Source organism: Syngnathoides biaculeatus, chromosome 8 (genome assembly GCF_019802595.1).
Source record: "Syngnathoides biaculeatus isolate LvHL_M chromosome 8, ASM1980259v1, whole genome shotgun sequence".
NCBI classification, from domain to species: domain Eukaryota; kingdom Metazoa; phylum Chordata; class Actinopteri; order Syngnathiformes; family Syngnathidae; genus Syngnathoides; species Syngnathoides biaculeatus.
In genome coordinates this window covers 3,369,323-3,385,413 of record NC_084647.1, presented here as the reverse complement: position 1 = coordinate 3,385,413, position 16,091 = coordinate 3,369,323, and the positions used below count along the sequence as shown (strand labels likewise).

Here is a 16,091-nt window from a genome sequence, read left to right as displayed (position 1 = left end):
GGACCTGTTTCTTCACTACCTTACCACACTCACCATTGCTCTGGATTGTTGACCCTAAATATTTTCAGTCGTCCACCCTCGCTATCTCTTCTCCCTGTAGCCTCACTCTTCCCCCTCCACTTTTCTCATTCACGCAAATATATTTTGTTTTACTTCAGCTGATCTTCATTCCTCTCCTTTCCAGTGCATGTCTCCATCTTTCTAATTGTTCCACCGCCTGCTCCCTGCTTTCACTGCATATCACAATACCATCTGCGAACATCATGGTCCAAGGGGATTCCAGTCTGACCTTGTCTGTCAGCCCATCCGTTACTACTGCAAACAGGAAGGGGCTCAGAGCTGCTCCCTGATGCAGTCCCACCTCCATCTTAAATTCTTCTGACACACCAACGGCACTGTTCTAACATGTTTCTCTGCCGCACCAGACTTACACATCCAGTACCATAGTTCCTCTCTTGGTACTCTGTAATAGGCTTTTTCTAGATCCACAAAGACACAATGGAGCGCCTATGGATCTTCTCTTTTCCACGAGCATCCTCAAGGCGAATAATTCATCTGTGGTACTCTTTCTAGGCATGAAACCATACTGTTGCTCGCAGATACTTACTTCTGTCCCAAGTCTAGCCTCTGCTACTCTTTCGCATAGTTTCATTGTGTGGCCCATCAACTTTAGCCCTCTATAAATCCCACAGCTCTGAACATCGTCTTTGTTCTTAAAAATGGGAACTTGTACACTTTTCCTCCATTCTTCAGGCATCTTTTCGCCCGCTAGTATTCTGTTGAATAAGTTTGTCAAAAACTCGACAACCATGTCTTCAAATTGCTTCCATACCTCTACCGGTATGTCATCAGGACCAACTGCCTTTCCATGTTTCATCCTTTGTAGTGCCTTTCTAACTTCCCCCTTACTAATCATTGCCACTTCTTGGTCCTTCACACTTGGCTCTTCTACTCTTCCTTCTCTCATTTTCTTCATTCATCAACTTCTCGAAGTATTCTCTCCATCTATTTAGCACACTACTGGCACCAGCCAACACATTTCCATCTCTATCCTTAATCACCCTTACCTGCTGCACATCCTTCCCATCTCTATCCCTTTGTGTAGCCAACCTGTAGAGATCCTTTTCTCCTTCTTACGTGCTCAACCTGGTGTACATGTCATCATATAAATCCTGCCTCTTGTTTAGCCTTTGCCACGTCTACCTTTGCTCTACGTTGCATCTCACTGTACTCCCTCCGCATCTCCACAGTCTTCTCAGTGTCCCACTTCTTCCTCACTAATCTCTTTCCTTGTATGACTTCCTGTATTTTGGGGCTCCACCACCAAGTCTCCTTTTCCCCTTTCCTACCAGAAGACACACCAAGTACTCTCCTGCCTTTCTCTCTGATCACCTTGGGTGTAGTATTCCAGTCTTCCAGGAGCTTCTGCTGTCCATCGAGAGCCTGTCTCACCTCTTTCCAAAAGGCCGCACAACATTCTTCCTTTCTCAGCTTCCACCACATGGTTCTCTGCTCTACCTTTGTCTTCTTAATCTTCCTACCCACCACCAGAGTCATCCTACACACTACCATCCTATGGTGTCGAGCTACACTCTCCCCTTCCACTACTTTACAGTCAGTAACCTCCTTCAGATTACATTGTCTGCACAAAATATAATCTACCTGCGTGCTTCTACCTCCACTCTTGTTGGTCACTATATGTTCCTCGCTCTTCTGGAAATAAATGTTCACTACAACCATCTCCACCCTTTTGCAAAGTCCACCACCATCTGCCCTTCAAAGTTCCTTTCTTGGATGCTGTACTTACCCATCACTTCTTCATCGCCCCGGTTTCCTTTACCAATATGTCCATTACAATCTGCACCAATCACAACTCTCTCTCTGTCTGGGATGCTCAGAAGTACTTCATCTAGTTCCTTCCAGAATTTCTCTTTCAACTCTAGGTCACATCCTACCTGTGGGGCATAGCCACTTACCACATTATACTTTACACCCTCAATTTCAAATTTTAGTCTCATCACTTGATCTGATACTACCTCCAAGACATTCTTAGCCAGCTCATCCTTTAAAATAACCCCTACTCCATTTCTCTTCTCATCTACTCCGTGGTAGTAGAAAGTACTGTGTTTTTCTCTTCTTGGCCTTCTTTCTTGTGGAGGTTACAATTTATTCTTCTAGTTTATTTTTGGTAATTTCCTTCTGCGGATTCCCCTCTACTGTCACGGTTTTCACTTTGACCTTCTGTCATGCCACTTTCGGTTAGTAATCGTCTTTTATATTAACATGCTCCCTATGTTGTATAATGTCTGTAACCCTCCATCTTCTGTTGTTGACTTAAGGAATCGAAATATGCATGAATAAAGGGATGTTAACATCTAGTCCTATATAATACATCTACTATTTACTATTTAATTACAACCATTTGCTTGACACAGCTTTTACAGATTTCATATTTTTTACTGAAAATAACAAGTAAACATTCTCAAAACAGAATAGAAAAAGAAAGTGAAACTCTGGGATATGGATTCTCTAAGAGGTAATGAGGGTCAGGTGTGAGCCAACTTGAAGTCCAGTCATTTTGACAAGTTTAGAATCGTGGCCATTAGAAAACACTCAATAAGTTATAATTGCCTCCTGTCATGAAGAATAGTTTCATGTGTACCATGCCACCTCTGAGAAGACCAACATTTAAGAATGTTTGATTAAGAAGGTACTGTAAATTAAAATGGAAAAAAATAGCATGTCAACTGAAGACTCAAAGAAATCACTGGCACGTGCCAACAAATGTACCACATGTAAAACATTACACAAGAATGGCAGAACACCATGTGGACAGATGAAAGTTGAATTGTTTGGGAGGAAGATACAGGATGTGTAGAGGAAAAATTCCACAGCACACCAACACAAAACCTTATCCCAACTGTGAAGCAAGGTGGAGGGATCCTTATCGTATGGGTGTGCTTTGATGCATCAGAGCACCGACAGTTTATCATAAATGGAAAAATTAATTCAGTAGTTTAGCAAGACACGTTGCCGAAGAACTAGAGATTAGCTGTTCAGCAGTTGAAGCTGAAAAAAAGATGGGTGTTGCAACAGGACAATGATCCAAAAACAATCACCAAATGGCCACAGAGGAAGAAAATATGTGTTATGGAGTGTCCCAGCCAAAGTCCTGACCTCAACCTGATCGAGATGCTCTGGCATGACTTCAAGGGTTGTACAGATCAGACAGGAATTTTGCTCTGCATGTGTGTGTGCAAACATTTTGTAATGAGGAATGGTTCAAAATTCATCATTTTCATTGTGTGCATGTCTGAACTGAAATAACGTCAACCAAAGAGAAAAGTTTGGATCTAGATATTCCTCCCAAAGGAGGGTCAACCACTTTTTAAAGCCAATGGTTCAATTTCTCTCTGACCACCTGTCACGTGAATGTTTATGTGGTATGCGTTTAGCAGACCCGGTTTCCTCTTGTGACATAATGATGATCAAAATATATTTAATGACCAATATATGCAGAAATGTAAGAAATTCCATAGCATTCACATACGTTTTCTGAACACGCTATATTCTATAATGATATTCACAACACACATAATCATTATTTTATTGATGTGACATTTATTTTCCTTTACGATGTTTTATCAATGATTGCTTTGTGCCGTCTAGACTCATGAAGCCACATACTCAAACGTTTGGTAGTTATGTCACATAAATTCTTTGAAAGTAACTTTCAATTACATGAAAACAACTTTTAATTTCATGAACAGGTAGGTTAGGTTAGGGCCACCAAAAGTTGATTGACTGCAGATTTTTTTTCATTGTTCAAAGAATGGTACAACAAAATGAAAGTGATGACATTCGGTGCTGTTTAAGGAATAAAAACAAAAAAAGGATAAATATAAAACAGCAGTCCTACTACAGTGCCTCCAAAATGGCATGACACGAGAAAAATACTACAGCAGAAAAATATTGCACCTGCATCAAAATAACAATACACCAGAGGAATACTGCACCAGAGAGGTGAGAAAAATATTACATTTTTGCAGCTTTAAGAAGGATATTTGAGTCTGTTCGAGAGCCATTTAATGCATCTGAAACGTCTGCTGTCAGGCTTCTCCAGTGGAAGGAGAGGTTTGCCAACTATACATTGGGCAGTGCATATAATACTCTGGAGCTCTTTCCTCTGTGCTACTGTGCAACTGGAAAACCATGTACAGAGGCAGTAGTGTAGAACCCTCTCTACAGTGCTGTGGTACTAGCATTAGCATCTTGGACTATGTAAACGATTGTGATCAGGACTGCGGTAAATTTTCTGGGAAGGTACGCGAGTCTGCAATGAACATTAATGTAATCCTGGTCCAGGGAGCAGTGAAAGTCCATAGTTTCTGTGTTTGTCACAGGCACAGTCATCCACATCCAATTTTACACAAAGCACTGGTCCTGTGATGGCACTGCAGCGTGTAGCCTGCTTGCTCAATTGCAGATTCTGGAATCAATGGATGAAGCCAGGATTCTGTGATAATCAGGATGCAGCTGTTCTTGATGGTGTTGTCAGTCACAACATGTAGCCTTCAGTTACTGTAATTTGACGGGCACGGATGCGCCCGCGCGTCATTGCACTCCCAAATTTGGACCTTCGAGCAGGAAAAATCATGCACGTAAAATTTTTGATGAGTAGAAATACATAGATATTGAAAGACATTGCTTATTTTGTCGCTCATTTAGTCTCGACATTAATCATTGTTTATTTCATAAATTTTGGTAACAAAACAAGCCTGATCCTAAACAATCAGTATTCACCCGGAAAAAGGAAATCTAAGTTAAGCGTACTGAGCATGTTCAGAAGTTATGCCAAAAGCACACGTTCCGAGCTTCTTCACATACTGAGAGTGCATTTACGTCGAAAGTCATCGACATCATGAGCCATGTCAAAGGAAATTCAGTTACACTGAAAACATTTCTGGGATATAATACAAGTAATGTTTGAGTACCTAACTATAATCAGTATGAGATTGTGATTTACTTTGACTTGATTTACGTTCTAACGTTAGACTAGTCTGTCCATATACAGTATCTAAATGCGAAAGGTCATTTTCCCCTGTGGTACAGTGTTATCTTGAAGTTTGAAACTTTTCCCTTTTACATACTTTTGGGAGATATAGATCATTTACTGGTAGTTTTCATCAATGGATTGACAATAGATACCGCCATAAATTACACTAGATCACAATACATCATGAATGCCGACAAGAAAGTTTGTTACACTGGGTCGCTGAACTTTCAGCACTTTCAAAACATTGCGGGTAAAGACTGTTCGTGTTTATTCCTTGACAGGCCAGTGCATTTAACTTTACGTCAGATTAAGTTTGTCAGATGAAGAATTTTTATTGATGAAAATTTTTAAATACGGTTTTATATCATGTTCTACTAATATCAGTTGAAAATGGAAATGATCATTTCTGAGTTTGAAATTTTTGTTTTCCATTTTAGTTATTTTCACACAGATAGGATGTGATTTGTGTACTTATGTGCTGACTGTGTTTATGTGATTGCTTTCATTTGACCTTAACTTTAAAATAGATTAGGTAGTATGTGAATTGTGCATCTTATGTGCTGACTTTGTTTATTTGATTGCTTCTTCTTTTTGACTATCTGCAGCCCGTAGGGCAGCACAATATTGTGCTACCTGTCATCCGGTCCCAAGCCCAGATAAATGCAGAGGGTTGCGTCAAGAAGGGCATTCGGCATAAAACTGTGCCAAACATATATGAGCGTTCATCATACGAATTCCATAACAGTTAGGTCATGGCCAAGGCTTCCTACGCCCGCCCCCGGAAATGTTAATCTGCGAGGCCTAGGTAGAAATTTAGATAATGTAGGTCGAAGACAAAAAAGAGGATGAAAGCTGCTTCGTCAGCAGAAGGAGAGGAATGCACAAACCATACAGCTGTGTGTAGGGACTTTGAATGTTGGGACTATGACAGGAAAAGCTCAGGAGTTAGTTGACATGATGATTAGGAGAAAGGTTGATATATTGTGCATCCAAGAGAGCAAGTGGAAAATGAGTAAGGTGAGAAATTTAAGTGCAGGGTTAAAATTATTTTATCATGGAGTAGATGGGAAGAGAAATGGAGTAGGCGTTATTTTAAAAGAAGAGCTGGCGAAGAATGTTTTGGAGGGGAAAAGAGTATCAGATCAAGTGATGTTGAAACTTGAAATTGAGGGTATTCCCAGCAGGCACAAGACGTGGCTTCTCGCTATGATTATGGTATTAGGTAACAGGCACATACAGGTATAACAACTCAGTAAATTATTTTAAGGTCATGAGATTCCATCCCTAATCCCCCCCGTAACTTTATATGTGCGGGCATGACTGACCACACCCATACATTTTTCAAATGTGATCTAGTATATCTACTGCTAGGCTGGGAGTGCATTGCCGCATCTGTAGTGACTCAGCCCCCAGCCTTGTAAACCTTTTTTTTTTATTAACAAAAGTGCAGAATAACTTTAAACAAGCAATAATGAGGAGGAAAAGAAAAAAAATAATGAGGGAGTGTGTTTGAAAGCACAATAACAAATCGTCATGGGTCAGCTGGTCGGGGTGTTCGAATACCGATTTTTGTTCGAAAACATAAGCAAAACAATATCAAAATTTTCGTTCGAAAACCGATTTGTTCGAAAACCAAGACGTTCGAAAACCGAGGTACCACTGTATAAGGATAGAGTAGTCTACCGTTAGAACTGAGATCAAGTCAAAGTAAATTCATAATCTCATACTTATTATAGTTAGATACTGAAACATTACCTGTGTTGTATCCCAGGAATGTTTTCAGTGTAACTGAATTTCCTTTGACATGGCTCATGATGTTGATGACTTTTGACGTAAATGCGTTCGCAGTGCATGAAAAAACGCGAAACGTGCTCTTGGCATAATTTTCGAACGTGCTCAGTACGGTTATCTTGTATTTCCTGTTTCCGGGTGAATACTGATTGTTTAGGAGCACGCTTGTTTTGATACCAATGTTTAGAAAATAAAAACGTAAATTAATGTCAAGACCAACATTCCTTCTAATTCTTTACGTGCATGAACAAAGACACTTAGCCCGTGAGCGCTCCCTATGACCCGTGTGAGCAACATCAGACGTATGCACTGCGGTCAGATCAGTGTCATCCATTGAAGTTACATGGCTCATTCAAAGATTCAGATTACAGCATTTACATTCCCATCAGTCCCTGTCCTGGCCGTACCTGTCCCCGAGGCGTCACACACTTGCCGCAATCGGTGGAGTTGCACACCTGCGCCTCATCTCTAGTAATTACGTCCCAGTTATATATAATCACACGTACGCTCTGGCCTTGACCAGATCGTTGCTTCATGCCTCGTTCCCGCACCCTAATAATTCTGTTCCTGATCTCCTGTGTACTGACTCCTGCCTGCCCACTGACCTGCCTCCTATGGCTGAAGTTCTTGTTCCTGCTGCTCCCATTGACTGCCTGCCCGATCCCCGACACTGGACTGAATAAATACATTTCCCGAACTGCCTCTACTTCTCTTGAGTCTTGGATTTGGCTCCAACCCCGTGTTCTGGTCGTGACAGAACGATCTGGCCATAACATGGACCCAGCAGACTCAGATACGATCTGCCAGTCCTTGCATATCCAGGGAAGACGTATCGCCGAGCAGGAAGCCGTTCTCCAGGTAAATGATCACCAGTTACAGGAGCTGTGTGCTCTGCTGGACTCGTGGTTCACGTCCATGTCCAGTGCTGCTGGCGCCAGTCTGCTGACAGCCACTGCCGCCCCGAGCCCAAGTCCGTCCGCGCTCGCTCCCCTGCCGGTCACGGACACCCAGCGGAGCGTGTGTACGCCACTCTCCCGACCCGAATGTTTCTCTGGAGACACGGGTAATATTAAACCCTTCCTTGTCCAATGTGATCTCCATTTTGAATTACTGCCCTCCGCCTTCCCCACTGACCGCTCCCGGATAGCCTTCATGATATCCCACCTGACGGGGAGAGCAGAGGCTTTGGCTACAGCCGAATGGAGCTGAAACCTGCAGCACCTGGACCTCCTTTGTGTGTGCAATGACGCAGGTGTTTCAATACACGTCCCCGTAACGTGAGGCATCCGCTGCTTTGATTTTGCTCTGGTAGGGGCACCGCAGTGTTGCATATTATGCCATCAAGTTCCGCATTCGAATGGCGGAGGAAGCTCCACGGAGGAACGACAACGACGCCGGCATTGTTACTACTGTGGACGGCTGGGCCACCTGGTGACTTGCTGCCCAGTCAAACCCGTATGACTTGCATCAAAGGTATCCACAATGGTGAGTCTGAATTACATCACGGACAGCCCAACGCGGTCCATGCTCAGGTGACGTTAAGCGCAGGAGAACATTCATACACGACTATGGCGTTCATTGACTCCGGGTCTGACGCCAATCTCCTGAACCCGCGAGTAATTGACTTATTGGGCTTGGAGACTTTTAGAACGCAGCGTCTGACACGCTTATGCAGCCAATGGCAAGTTTTTATGCCAGATTATTCACCGCACTCAGAGTTTAAAGATGACGTTCCCAGACGCACACACTGAACGCTTGAATTTTCACGTGTTCGATTCACGAAGCAGTGACATCATCTTGGGGAGTTCCTGGTTCAGGAAACATAACCTTCTCATTGCCTGGCCATCCGGACAAATCAAGGCGTGGGGTTCGAAATGCGGAGGCGCGCGCTTCACATTCCCTTATGAGGAGGGCTCGCAGGTCGCTTCGGAACCTCTGCGGGACTCTCTGCAGGAGCCAGAGTAAACCTCGGTCTCTGGCTGCTACTCGGACAGGGTTCATACTCAGTCTGACCAAAAAAATTTAAGGGCTTTTTAGGGGCATTCTTAGGGGCTGACATGAAAAATTTAGGGCTGACACGGAAAAAATTTAGGGCCGACACGGAAAAAATTTAGGGCCAACGTGGGAAATCAAGAGTAAGGAAAAAAGACTCACCCAATGGTGCCCTCAACCGTTCTTGGTTCATCAAATGTTCCAGTACCTCAGTACCTGTGATCGTGATCACCTGTCGCCCCTTGTGATAGTTATCATTGATATGACCATTGTCAATGTCTTCACATAACAGTCTACAGAAAAACAGATTCTAACTACAATTGCAACTATATACACAAATGTCTTCTACTGATGTCTGTCTCAGCACCCCTACTGGAGCTCCTTGAGCCTACCCAGTGCCTCCTCTATTTGCTGCTGCAGAGGTGCCAAAGAGGCTCTCTTGTCCTTTGCTCTGCCTCTGAGTGTATTGGCCTCGGTGATAAACCTCAGATTCCTCTTTTCTTCTGCCTCCTCACACAGCCTGTCAGCCTTCTCAATAAGCGTAGATATGTCAGTTTCTATTCTGGCTTTTTTGGCTTTGAGGCAGTAGAGATGAAAAGTGGGCAGCGATGCCAAATGTAGCCAGGTACGAAGTCTTCCTTTCCCCACAGTGGTAGTTTTTAGCAATGTCACTGTCTGGGAACATGACTGCAAAAACTTGCGAATTATTTTCACAAGATTTGTAACTGTAATGGCTGCAGATCACTTTTAAAGTCCACACGATCTCTGCCTTTAACGAGTCCGTCTTCGTGTATTGAACTACGTTCATAAAGCCTGACTTCTGGCTGGACAACTTTAGGTGCGCATTAGGGATCGCAACTGGCTACAAATAACCGGTTATAACCGGTTTTCGTGTTTTTTTTTAAAAACCGTAATCGGACTTTCGAAATCGGTTAAAATTTCCAATCATTTCTCCCGGTTCCGTTGTTGAAGAACATTCAATAAAATCAAAGAAACATCAATCATGGCATCGAGGAAATGCTCCAAAGTATGGGAGTTAACTTGTTTTATTGGCAGACATCAAAACACTACTCGCATAACGGGGGGGAAACTCTATGAACTCGTCACTCCGGAAGAGCAACAACAAAACAGCCCGTGTGGAACCCCGCACCACAACTCGAGGTCCCGCGGGTGAATTATGTAAACACCACTATGGTACCGTTTTTTTGCTACAGCTGTTCGGTTGAAACCGGTTATGAAAGTAAGCGTTTTTTTGCGATCCCTAGTGCGCATGCACTGCTAGTACCACTGCCTGAAGCTGATGCTTCACTATCTTGATATTTTCCAAACAGATTCATACCCATGGAAGATGAGAGAGTCTTCGCCAAATCAGCGTGTCTCCTGTTTTTCTGGTGCGACTCCAGCGCTTTGACGCCCATCTTTTCAAGCTGGTAACTCTGCTTGCACAGATGGCAGTAAAACATGTGCCGATCTTTTGGATCTCGACGAACCCAGCTCCCAAACTCCTTACTTTCAACCCAAGCTTCTTGAAAAATGCACTTCCCCGTGATACAAGTTGGATCAATGAAAGAACTACGCTACGTCGTAACGAAGATGAAGTGAAATGCCTACTCACGGAAACAAACAATGGAATATCGACAAGATGGCGACTAGTTGTCAACACGGTGACTTCCGTTGACAATTTCCGGCTGATTTGGACGCCAGACGGATCGCTATTTTTTTTAAATAAAAGATTAATTTATTTTTTTAGGGAGAATTTTGGTGGTAGAGGTCCTCCCTTTGATTTTTTTTTTTAATTTAAGGCCTTTTTAGGGGCTTGACCAGTTTTCGCGGATTTTAAGGACTTTTAGGAGCCCCTAAATGCACCTTCAAAAATTTGGGGGTTTTTAGGGACTTTTAGGGCCGCGTGCGAACCCTGTCGGATCTGAAGGAGGTGTTTTCTGAAGCTAAGGCTAATTCCCTTCCACCTCACTGGCTGTATGACTGTGCTATTGATTTACTTCCTGGCACCTTACCCCCCGCTGGGGAGATTCTTCTCTCTTACAGGGCCTGAACACCAAGCCATGAGGGATTATGTGGAGGATTCACTGGCAGAGGGTCTCATCACACGCTCGTCATCACCTGTCAGAGCAGGCTTCTTCTTCATAAAGAAAAAGGCTAAATCTCTGCATCCCTGCATTGACTACCAGGGGCTGAATGACATCATGGGAAGCCGGGGATCCTTGCTTTGTCTGCCAGCATGTTGTGGGAGTGAATAAACTCTGCCCAAACAAATCTCTCGTTGTAAGCGATCACAAGAAGTTTGGGACATTTGTAAATTTTGTTCACCTCACTGAACGGGAACGAAACATATCTCCAGACTAATAAACATGTCCAAACAAAGCACCGAAGTAAAGAGCACAGAGCTGCTGCATCTATGTGCACCGCCATCTTAAATATGATCCAAAACAGGTTTATTTCTATAATAAGGGGCAAGTGTCAGTAACTAACAACAACTAATTCTTGTTTTCATTGTTTTGGTGTCCTGTTAGGCTGTTAGATCAAGCAGAATAGAGAATTTGCATTCACAGCGTAGTTTTTGAGCTTCCTTTGTGATTTCTTCATATTTTAATTGAAGTTTTATAGAGGATTAGAGTTGATCAGTCAAACAGAATTGAATTTCAAGAGGTGTGAGAGAAAAAAAGACAGACAAAGCACTAACTCTTAAATGAATTACAAAAGTAAATTATTACCAATCTATAACAAAGAAACATTAAATATGAATATATCATGAGACTGTAGAGCTACACCCTGTGAAGGAAGAAAAGGACAAGACAGGAGAAGAAGCATACAAGACAAGGATCGTGAACCCATGTATACAACTGGATTGTGGTAGGACTGACTAAGTGAATTATATAAGTCTACAGAACAAGAATATAAGAAGGGGGACACATAAGGGGCGGCACAGTGGAATAACTGATTAGAGCGTTACCCTCACAGTTCTGAGAACCGCCCCACACTCCGCTACCCCTCCCCCTAGGAGAACAGGAAGCCCCATGCAACACGCAGGGCCTGCGATGTGGCCAGTCCCAGCCCAGCACAAGTACGGGAGCTTGTCCCCTATTTGATGGGAAAGGATAGGGCCACCAGACAAGAGAATGATTAGGGTGCGAATGCAGGGAGCAGCCATGGGCCATGAAAGTTAAGGCCCCACGACAAGGAGCCACCCAGTCCAGGGGGCCCAGCCTCAGGAGCACCGGCATGTAATTAAGTGTAAAATCCACCTCCCATTGTTACTATGATGGCCAGGTCCCCGACTAGCAGCCTTTGGTCCTACCCCTGAGAAAAGGCAAGGCATCCCGCACTACTGCCTAACAGCCAAACCCTCTCCGCCCATGACCCACTGCACTCCAGAGATGTGTAAATGTGATGCATTAAAAGGAAAAGGAGATGACTGTGTGTAGTGCATTTAAAATCCAAGTGGGCAGGCAGAGTGGAGAGGAAGCACGTTCGGACCAGGAATCAGCACTGACGTGCTCGAACAGTCTGACACCCGCACACCCTGACCCTGCGTCAGCCCCTCAGGTACCCTTTGACATGGATGTGTGTCCAGATGTGATAAGTGCCAAAGTATGTTCAGTGAGTGACATGAGTGTGTGCTAAGTGAGTGATTAACCGGCACAGTTCCTTCTGTTGTGCATGCCTTGGCCCTCTAGGCTCAGTATAAGACAAACATACAGATATAAAGTACTGTGCTGTAGACTCAGCTCCTCTCTTGGCTTCTCAGTACATCTGAAATATTGGTCATTGTAGAGAACAAAGAATACATAGATGTAAGTCCTATTAAAAAATGTTTACGTGTTGCTGCACTGTTTGAGTTCCGATACCCATTGCTAGAAGGGTAACACCACCACGTAGATGCTAACTGTTAGCCTGTGTGGCTATGATGTTTCGGCATTGTATGTTGGCCTTAATGTTGCAGAAAACAAAGTGTTTGTTTCAAATACACATTGTGTAAATTATTTCATGTTTAGTTTGACTGTAAAGGCAGTCCCATTAAAAATAAATAGCCCCACTCCTTTCAAATACAATAATCAATGCAAAAATAAATATGTAAAATAATTCATCAAAAAATAATCTCAATATCACAAAGTGGAGGAAAAGAACGTCAGTAGAACTCCCATGATTATATTACTTATAGTTACTTGGCTGTTTATAAATGTGTCTTGCCTTGAAGTGTGTTCCTGCATTTCTGATTTGACTTACCGGATTTTCACGACTATAAGGCACACTTAAATGTCTTGAATTTTCTCCAAAACGGACAGGGCGCCTTATAATGCAGAGTGCCTTATACGTGTCCCATTTTCCAAAATTTGTAACTGACTGGAAGCATTTCCTGCTGACACACTAGTTATATAAAGGAAAAGTAGACCTGTGAGAGGACAGCATGTGGAAGTTACAGGAGAAAGTGTGGGCATGGAGAGGACGCTAAAGGCAGGCCCCCCAGAAGGTACATAACGCCTGTATGTGTTTTCTGCTAAACAGCACAGCTTTGGCTAAGGTCCCCTGAAAATGGCACCAACAAAGAGATATGCTTTCAAAGAACAAACAACCACCATGAATAAATAAGCCCAGCTAATGAAATTGGAGCTTGCTGTTATACTGGGAGCCTACAAGGTGAGGTGGCACAAGTTGGAAGAACAACACGAGCAATGGATTAATTAACAAAGAACAAATGATCGCCATGAAAAAAAAAAACAAATTCATTCGCTGGACTTCGCCGTAAACAAAATAAAAGTGAAGTTGGGTGCGATGTATGACAAATGGTGAACACAACGAAAAGGGGAAAAAATAAAAAACAAAGGAAAGAGGCAGCCCTGGGCGAGTTACGGCACGATTTCTGAAGGATTGTGGATGTGGATGTGTCTGCTTCAACTTGAGGATGTAGGAAAACGAGCTTTGCCAAGTTGAGAAGATCAAGTTGAATTTCCATGGAAACAAGATGACGTGGCCCAAGTTGGAAGAATAACATAAGGGATTGTATAATTAACAAAGTACAAACAATCGCCGTGAAAGAAAAACAACATTTGCTGGACATCGACATGAACAGGGTAAGCAAAGTGAAGTTGCAAGCGGCGTGGGATATACCATATACGCAGTGAGTTCAGTTGTATTTTATTAACGTATTTATTAATGTAGCTATACTATATAGGGATACTAACTTAAAGCATACGGTAGGATGCATGCATGAAAACTTGAGTTCGGTTGTACTTTAATGAAGTTTTTAACATTGTAAACAGTGAACTTGGTTGTACTTCATTGAAGTATTTAAAAAGCCTGCATACACGCTACCGTATGGTTTAGGCTAGTATCTCTATACAGCTATATTGTATAGCTGCATAGTTAAATACTTAAAGTACAACCAAACTCACAATTTACACTGTTAAATACTGTACGTCAATAAAATACATACCACTGAACTCCGTTTCCTATCTGGTACCTTTCTAAATAGCGTTGATGCTCCTGTATGCTTTAAGCTAATGTTGCTATTTAGGTTTATCCTTTGTGGCGCTAAACGTGTATTAAAATAACATTTGAAGTGCATGTTTTGTGTAAATTATTTCTTGGCTCATCGTTTTGTTGTCTGCTGGTTGTGCTGTTCTGTTTGCTGTGGTGTAAAGATTTTGGTTTGGTGTGAAACCGTGGGTGCAGATAGTGTATTGCCTCTTGATTCGCTTCCACCGCTCGTGGTGGCGGGGGCGGGGGGTTTGGACTTGTTCTTTTGCTTACAAAAATAAAGGTGCAACTGTGCCTCACTGTCTCGCAAGTGCCACCCTGCCTGCGCCTAATAATATGGTGCGCCTTGTACGTGTGTTAAATACTGGAATTGCACCCGCATCTGACGATATGTCTTTACGGTGCACCTTGTAGCCATGAAAATGCGGTACATTTTTAAACTCAAATAAATTACGGTTTGTTGGCAATATTTTAATTATGTAACATTTTAAGAATATGATAAATACTGTACTGTTAAATTTTCATTGAGAGCACATCATAATTGTTGCTGCAGCAATAACAGTATTTTGGAGGTACAGTACAAAAATGTAAGCATTGGATCAACCGGTATAGAACTGCACAGTAATATATGATTTTAAGATGTCTTTTTCACAAAAGCCTGTGGTAAAATGCACAGACGCAGCTAAAGCCTATTGAGGACCAGGCACGCAAGAGGTTTTTGGTTACCCCACGTTAGATTTTAGACTTCACCTCTATCGTGAAACCTCCTCAAATACCGTCAGCTTTCCCTGGATATCGAAATAGTTATCGTACCATGAGATTAATATCAACCGAAGTGTGAAGTATGGATATTATTTAATCTCTATTGAGTAATCATTAACAGATTATGTACTGCATGTGCTGTATACAATAAACATACTCTTTTGTACTACCTGAATGCGAGGCCTGCTATTTTGAAGGGAGGATACTGAAACTTTCAGTTCTTGTTTTGTTTAGGTTCTTTTCTATCTTCTGTGGACTGACGTAATGTCTGGTATAGTAACTTTCTCCGGGTGCCTGACTGTGAGCGCACAAGGGTGAAGTTTCTGTCCTAGAGTTTCCATAATTATGACGTGATTCTGGGCAAATGTCCAAGTCTCGTCGCCTGTTTCACTTCCCTGATTGGCAGTGATTCTCTTAGGGTACTTTTGTGGTGTCAGCAAAGTGACATCAGCTGCTGGAGAAGCACAGACGGGAAGGGGGTGAGAGAGAGGTGATTGTATTGAGGTATATTTGTCGCTGATAATGAAACAGAAAGATGAGATGTATTGGTGGTGGGGGGTTTAAGGTGAGCTTTTATCATTATTAATCCTCCTCTCCAATAAGATGAAGAGAGTAAGATGCGATTTCAAGAGTTAAAAGCAAAGTTTGAAGTTGTGAACTGTTGTGGCACATCAATAAGTAAAGGGCAGGACTCTTAAAAGTTAATTATCAGTAATGATATTAGTTACTATATATTTCAAAAGATTTGGATGCCTTTGCTACACTCTTCAGTTAATACTGTATTTTGCATTTTTCATTTGATTGTTTTATATTTCTATGATATTTGTTATGTGTGAATTTAGACTAAAATCCCCAAGCTCAAACCAGGAAAATATGACAAAGCAGTTGTATTGCGTTTAAGACAATTTAATTACACACACAACAACACAATACAAAAATAATAAAACAACTAACACAGAATACAAGTTCAAAGATGGAGTAGTTGAGCCTCGCT

General features: G+C 42.3%; 1 protein-coding gene across 2 annotated transcripts in view; it reads right to left on the bottom strand.

Annotated features, from left to right (window-relative positions):
* The window catches only part of zgc:153039 (uncharacterized protein LOC767698 homolog), an 86,789-nt gene that overhangs the window by 13,495 nt on the left and 57,203 nt on the right, over positions 1–16,091 (bottom strand). The gene's annotated exons all lie outside the window — the stretch shown is intronic.